The 7156-nt window shown below is 46.9% G+C and overlaps 1 pseudogene; it reads left to right on the top strand.

Moving 5' to 3' along the window:
• Positions 1 to 1751: 1751 nt before the first annotated feature.
• LOC101655648 lies at positions 1752 to 3292 on the top strand (annotated as a pseudogene).
• Positions 3293 to 7156: the final 3864 nt, after the last annotated feature.

The following is a 7156-nucleotide window of genomic DNA, read 5'->3' as shown; positions in this document are numbered from 1 at the left end:
TTAAGTGGAGAGGAAATGTTTTGAGAATGATGAGGGCAATGAATGTACAAATGCGCTTTACACAATTGATGTGTGTATGGTTGTGATAAGAGTTTTATGAGCCCCTAATAAAATGATTTTTAAAAAATAGAGGTCTAAATAATGGCATGTACTTATTTAAATATATTTATATATGAGGATGTGGAAATAGATCTATGTGCAGATATGTATAGATTTAGTATTAAGGTAGCAGATGGATATTGGGCCTCAAATACTCCCTCAATGCAAGAATACTTTGTTCTATTAAACTGGCATTCCATGATGCTCACCTTCTCCACACAATCGCTGAAGACAAAGCGGGTACATAAGCAAATGTGGTGAAGAAAGCTGATGGTGCCTGGCTATGAAAAGATATAGCATCTGAGGTCTTAAAGGCTTGAAGGTAAACAAGCGGTCATCTAGCTCAGAAGCAACAAAGCCCACATGGAAGAAGCACACCAACCTGTGTGATCACGAGGTGCTGAAGGAATCACTTATCAGGCATCAAAGAACAAAAATTCATATCATTGTGAGCTCGCCTCCCTGATATGATCGCTGAAGACAAATGGGTGCATAAGCAAATGTGGTGAAGAAAGCCGATGGTGCCCAGCTAACAAAAGATATAGTGTCTTGGGTCTTAAAGGCTTGAAGGTAAACAAGTGGCCATCTTGCTCAGAAGCAACAAAGCCCACATAGAAGAAGCACACTGGCCTGTGTGATCATGAGGTGTTGAAGGGATCAGGTATAAGGCATCATCAGAGCAAAAAATCATATCATTGTATATGAGGGGGAGTGCGGAGTGGAGACCCAAAGCCCATCTATAGGCAATTGGACATTCCCTTACAGAAGCGTTGCAGGGTGCGATGTAGCAACGATGAAACATACAACTTTCCTCTAGTTCCTAAATTCTTCCTCCCCCACCCCACCCCAGCTATCATGATCCCAATTCTACCTAACAAATCTGGCTACGCCAGAGGATATATACTGATACAGATAGGAACTGGAGACACAGGGAACCCAGGTGGTGAGAGTGGCAATACCGGGAGGGTGGAGGAAGAATGGAGTGGAAAGGGGGAACCAATACAAGGATCTACATATAACCTCCTCCCTGGGGGAGGGACAACAGAAAAATGGGTGAATGGAGACGTTGGATAGTGCAAGATAAGACAAAATAATAATTTATAAATTATCAAGGGTTCATGAGGGAGTGGGGAGCAGGGAGGGAGGGGAAAAATGAGGATCTGATGCCAGGGACTTAGGTGGAGAGCAAATGTTTTGAGAATGATGAGGGCAAGGAATGTACAAATGTGCTTTGCACAATTGATGTCTGTATGGATTGTGATAAGAGTCGTATGAGCCCCTAATAAAATGATTTTTTTTAAAAAGCAGGTCGAGAAGGAGGGAGGTGGGACAAGGGAGAGGGTGGGCCCAGGAGGGCGGGGCGGGGCCGAGGCTGCACTATGGGCTGCTCAGTAACTGCCCCAATTCACTACTTCCTCAGGTGCCACGGGACTCAGGGCACTACAGGGCCTCCCTGATCCCAGGAGCTGCACGGAATGGTGGCAGGCACCTTGCCAGTGGACCAGACTGCCAACTAGTGGGGCGAGGCATCAGGCAGAACAGGGGAACTCACAACGAGGCTTGAGGTCTCTTCATTGGGATGTCCCCAGACCCCCCAGCTCAGCTCCAGCATAAAGGCTGTGGGGGGGGGCCCTGACCCAAGGGGGGGCTTCATGTGCCACATGCAGGCGGAGCTGTCTTCATCCTCAGAACCAGAGGCTGGCCCTTCACAGCCTCCAGCCAGGCAGGGGGCCCTCCAAGGTGGCCTGCTCATGGCCTATAGCCCAGCAGGCAGGGCGACCTCCCCCCAGGGTCTACCAGGTATCCATCTTTTCCCCTCCAGCTGATGTCTCTGAGCCTCACAGGGCCCTGAAGCGGCCAGCCCCTCCCACTGAGGGTTCCCGGGAGCTGAAGAGAGTCCCTGGGCTGGGGGCCAGAGAGGGACTACCTCCTGAAGAACCATCTACCGTGGGGCTCTTGGGCCCTGAGGGACTAGGCCTGGGACTGGGTGTGGCCAGCCAGCATTTCTCCCATTATGGCCTCTGTGTGGTGGAAGAGGGAGGTAGCTCCAGCTCACCTTGGACTTCAGGGGTCCCATCCAATGCTTCCTGCAATACTTTGCACACCAGAGACTGGGCTTCCCCAGACCCAGGGGGACACTGATTTGCACAGTCTTGCACACATAGGGGGTCAGAGCTCAGTGACTGGGGTGGACAATGGGAGCAGCCCCTGGCCTAGGGAGTCCCCTGGCATTGCCAATGGTCATAGCCCCAAGCACACACACCCTGGCCCTGGCCCTCCAGGCCCCTGCCCCACCAAGCGAAGGCTGCTTCCTGCTGGAGAAGCCCCACACGTCAACTCTGAGGATGAGGGGCCAGCCCCTCGGAGGCGCCGGGAATCCTGGGCCACCTTCCTGCTGCCAACAGTTCTGATGCCAAAGCCGCACCCTTCTGGAGTGCTGCCTGGGTCCAAGGAGCCTGCGCTGGACCCAACAGACTGCAGTCCTCTAGGGCGAGGGCTGAAAGGTGCCCGTCGCTGGAAGCTGAACTCCCTTCAAAGGCTCCGGAAGGGACCAAGCCTGCTGAGCTCCCCCAGTGCCTCCCCCATTCCTATCCCCACCATCAGCCAGACCCTGCTGGGCAACTTTGAGGAATCATTGCTTCGGGGATGCTTTGCACCGTCTGGCCACATTGAGGGCTTCACAGGAGAGATTGGAGCGAGTGGGTCCTACTGCCCCCTGCATGTCATGCTGCCCGTCACTGTCACCTTCTTTGATGTGTCTGAGCAAGATGCCCCTGCCCCCTTCCTGACCTTACTTAACCCCACCAGACGGTGGTGAAGATGTTCCTCATGACCTTTGACTTCTCTGACATGCCTGCTGCCCACATGACCTTTCTGCGCCATCGCCTCTTTTTGGTCCCTGTGGGTGAGGAGGGAAATGCTATCCCCACCCGCCGCCTCCTCTGCTACTTGCTGCACCTCAGGTTCCGGGGCTCCCATTCAGGTCGCTTAAGCCTGCATGGAGACATCCACCTGCTTCCCCCCCCGCAGGAGCCTGGAGCTGGACACAGGGCTCCCCTACGAATTGCAGGCCGTGATGGAGGCCCCGCACAACCTTTGTTACTCCCCTTTGCCCAGATTGTCAGCGCTCTGGACCCATGTGGGCCATCCACCTGCCAGCTCGTGCTGTCTCAGACACACGCAGAGGTGGTGAGAGACCCTTCAGGTGGGAATTAAAGCACTCGCCAGGCTTCTGCCCAATTTGATTACTTGGATATTGAAAGCTTCTAAGCCCTACCCCACCCTGCCCTACTCTGGGTCTTCCTCATGCCTGTCCCTCCCTTGGGCTTCCCAGGCCAGCTCCAGTGGTGGAGAGGGACGAGAGCCACCCTGAGATTGTCCCAAGTTCCCAGGCAAGTCATGCCAGCGTCGCCTCCCTGTCCTGGGCAGGGACCACTGATGACTTTATTTATTTTTTATTTATAATTTATTCAAATTGGATTGCCTTGTGGTGACCTCCGAAACTTGATCATTGGCTTTGCCCCTCCTCCCTTCCCATTCCCATCTATTTTTCCAACCTCAGGAGTTGAAGAGGCTCATGTAGGGGCTGCGGGAGAACTGATTCTCTCCCAGCTGATGGCAGAGGGGGGACCCCAGAGGGACTGAGTTAGTAGCCAAACACTCAGCTTCTCCTCTCCTTCCGGCTTCCCTTCATTTTTCTCCCTCTCTGGCCCTTCTCGGAAAGCCACCATACACATGTGTGCGTGTGCACAAGCTTGTGTGTGTGTGGGGGGGTATGTATGTGAGTGTGCATGCATGCACCCCTCTCCTAGGGCTCCACACTCCAGCTGCCCCTCTCTTGCCTGGGTCTCCTCGTTTGGGGGTCCTGACTGAGGAAAGTGTCCAGGGGCAGAATCAGGGCTAAGGATGGGGGTGCCTCCTCTCACCTGGCCAGATTCTGACCCACCTACCTCATCTGGGGTGAGGGGCACCCCTTAAACTTAATCATGTGGTTCCCAACTACCCCATTCCCCACACCAGACTCTGACCCAGCCTGAGCACTAAACTCCTGGGGTCGGACTGAGGGGAGCAAGCATTGGCTGAAACTTGAAAAATAACAGGGAAAAAACGTGTACCTGGTACTTTTTTTAGAGGGAAAAAAAAGAATACATTCTTGTTTGGAAGCTTGGGGGGGCGGGGGGAAGCAGGTCAAATACAAAGGCTCACAAGACAGAACAACCTTGGAATTCCCCAATTTGTACTGAAAACAAGAAGACCATGAGCCATTTCTTTCAAAATCCTAAAAGAAAATTATGATCACTCTAGAATTATACACCAAGCCAAGGTCCAGTCAAGTATGAGGGTAGGGAGATAATTTTTATACCAGTACATGCTAATATATATATTTGATCTCCCTTTTGTTCAAATGTTACTGAAGGATGAGGGAGATGATTGATAATGTTCTCCAGCACGAAATGATAGGGATGTTTCGAAGGTGAAGCTGAGACATACATAAACTATAGATATATGAATGGATTTGGGGCTCACGCTTAATTCTAGCCCCAATCTAAAAGCAATTAGTTCTTATGACATGGCTTTGCTTAATGCTTGCCCTCATGAAGCGATCACTGAAGACATGGGTGCTATAGTAAAGGGTGGTCAAGAAACTAGATGGCACCCAGATATCAGAAAGAATTGTCTGACGTCTTAAAAGCCTGTCTTGACATAAGCAGCCATCAAAGTGAGGTGTCAACAAAGTCCACATGGAAGAATTACACAAGCCTGTGTGAGCCTGTGGTTATAAATAATAGAATCCAAACCAGGGAGAGAGAGAATGGTAGTAGAGCTTAAGTTTTGAACACCTGGTTTGTGGAAGGATGACATTGGAAGCCCAAAATACATTTGCAGGGTCCACACATACATTATGATTTAGGGGAGTCCTCTTGGACCATCGTCGAGGTATGTGAACAGCCTTATTATCAGAGAGCACTTTAAAGTCGGTTATGGTAGATGTATTTATGTTAAAATCTAATATTTTATTTGATCTCCCTTTTGACTCATGTTTCAATTTTTAAAAAGTGATAGGGAGATATACATGGATTAAGCCTCCAGTGAATTAGTTCTGACCATAGATCAGGGATGTGAATAGCCTTGCTATCATACAGAGTGCATTAGAAAGTAGATCATGGCAGACGTGGTTAGGTTAAATTTTAACATTTTATCATTTGATCTTCTTTTTGACCCATTTTAAATTTGTTCTAGCTTTTAACATTTCCTATGTCATTTTCAATGTCATTGTTCTCCATTTTATTTTGTTATTGTTTTTAGTTTTGTGTTGTTTTGTTTTACTGAGGATTTTTAGGTTGGCTGGTTTTTCTGTACATGAAATCCAAGATAGGTAAATGTAGAGAGAGTAACTGGATTAATGGGAAGCTAATTACAATGAGTATAAGAAAGAAGAAAATGTTCTAAAATTGACTGGAGCAATGATTGACAACCTCTTTTGATATGATTGAAATATTGAATTCTATGATACGTAGATTATGTGCAAATATAACTTTTTAAAAAGTTACTGAAAGATATGTATCATCAAAAGCAAAAACAAAACAACAACTAAGAAAAAGGAAGCAATGTGTTACCAGAGATCCAATAACAGCAAAGAGAGAAAGGTAAAGACCTTGAGATTGCAGTGAAAGGGAAAAAAAAACGGGTGATAACCAGGCACCAGACATAGCAGGCCATCGGTCCAGACTGGATCAATGTGACTTGAGAAACCTATTCTGAGGTTAACACCAAGGTCCCTGATGTCTGTTTATTCTGAGTTAAGTATAGAATACCCTAGATTCTTAGATGCACTTGACTAGGATGAACAGCATGCTGATGAGTTCCTACTCTCCCTTCCGTCCTTGTTGCCTGAATCAGTTGAGGACATCTTGCCCCAAGAACATTCTGCTTTGGCATTCTCCTGAGAACCAGAGAAAGGCTATGATTCATTTATAAGTAGAAAATTATTTCATCAGACGCTGTTCTAAGGGCTCCAACTGTGGAAAAGCCTGTGTTTTCCTGATCCACTGCTCATCCTCTGACTGACTTCCCTAGAGGAGACTCATATATTTTCAAGAACACTGGAGTCAGATAATAAACCAGAAAAACCTTTTTGCTCTTCTTTTCTTGTGCACATCTTCCACTAAGGGAAATGCTTACCCAACAGAACCACCAGGGCTCCTCAACATGCAAGGTACTTTGTGAAATTAAAACTAACTTTTAATTAAAACAAAGAAATAAGACTTGAAGTTAGCTTGGTCTATTAATAAAGAGAAGCAAAAGAAATGAGCTACTGGCCAGAAGAGCACATGGAGTCAAGGGAAGGTTTTGATTATGAAGGGAGATTTGAGAGTAGGTATTTAAACTGAAGGAATTCATTCCACAGAGAATTTGGAAATATTAGGGAGAGTGAGAGACCAAAAAATCAAAATCCATCTGTAACCTTACTTTCTACTGCTGCTTGACATAAATCTTGAACGACTTAGATATTTGTTCCATTGTATATTCTCTACACAAAGTATGTTTAATAGACTGTGTAATAGGTAGGGATATGTGTATACATGTAATCTAGATTATAAAGTCATATCATTAGCATACTTTTTTACAGATAACACACTGATCCACATAATCTGCACATGCATTTAATGTGCATAGCTCACACAGGAAATGGACCCACGAAAATGTTCTGCAGTTTGACACACACATGTTATCTTTCTGAAAATATGGTAACTATGAAGAGTCCTAGCAAGGTTACTTAGTATTTCAAATATCTCTGTCAGGAACCCATATTCCAGAAGTCAGTCTCCAGAAATATTTCAGATACCTCTATCAAAATTGACACTGGAGGATCCATGTATTAGCATAACCCTTACAGACTGGGCCATAAGGAAGCCAGGAGTCTGGAAGTCTGACAGTAGTGCCATCCATCATCTGTAGACCTAATTGATTAGTGTTTCTGCAGCCTGATGCAACCGGATTAGTCAGTCTAATCCTCAAAACATTTCCATACACGGAAAGTCCAGAACAGGAATAA

This window comes from Echinops telfairi, unplaced genomic scaffold, assembly GCF_000313985.2.
Source record: "Echinops telfairi isolate 266 unplaced genomic scaffold, ASM31398v2 ScPeMD7_31;HRSCAF=116, whole genome shotgun sequence".
NCBI classification, from domain to species: Eukaryota; Metazoa; Chordata; class Mammalia; order Afrosoricida; family Tenrecidae; genus Echinops; species Echinops telfairi.
This window is presented reverse-complemented; position numbering and strand designations above follow the sequence as displayed.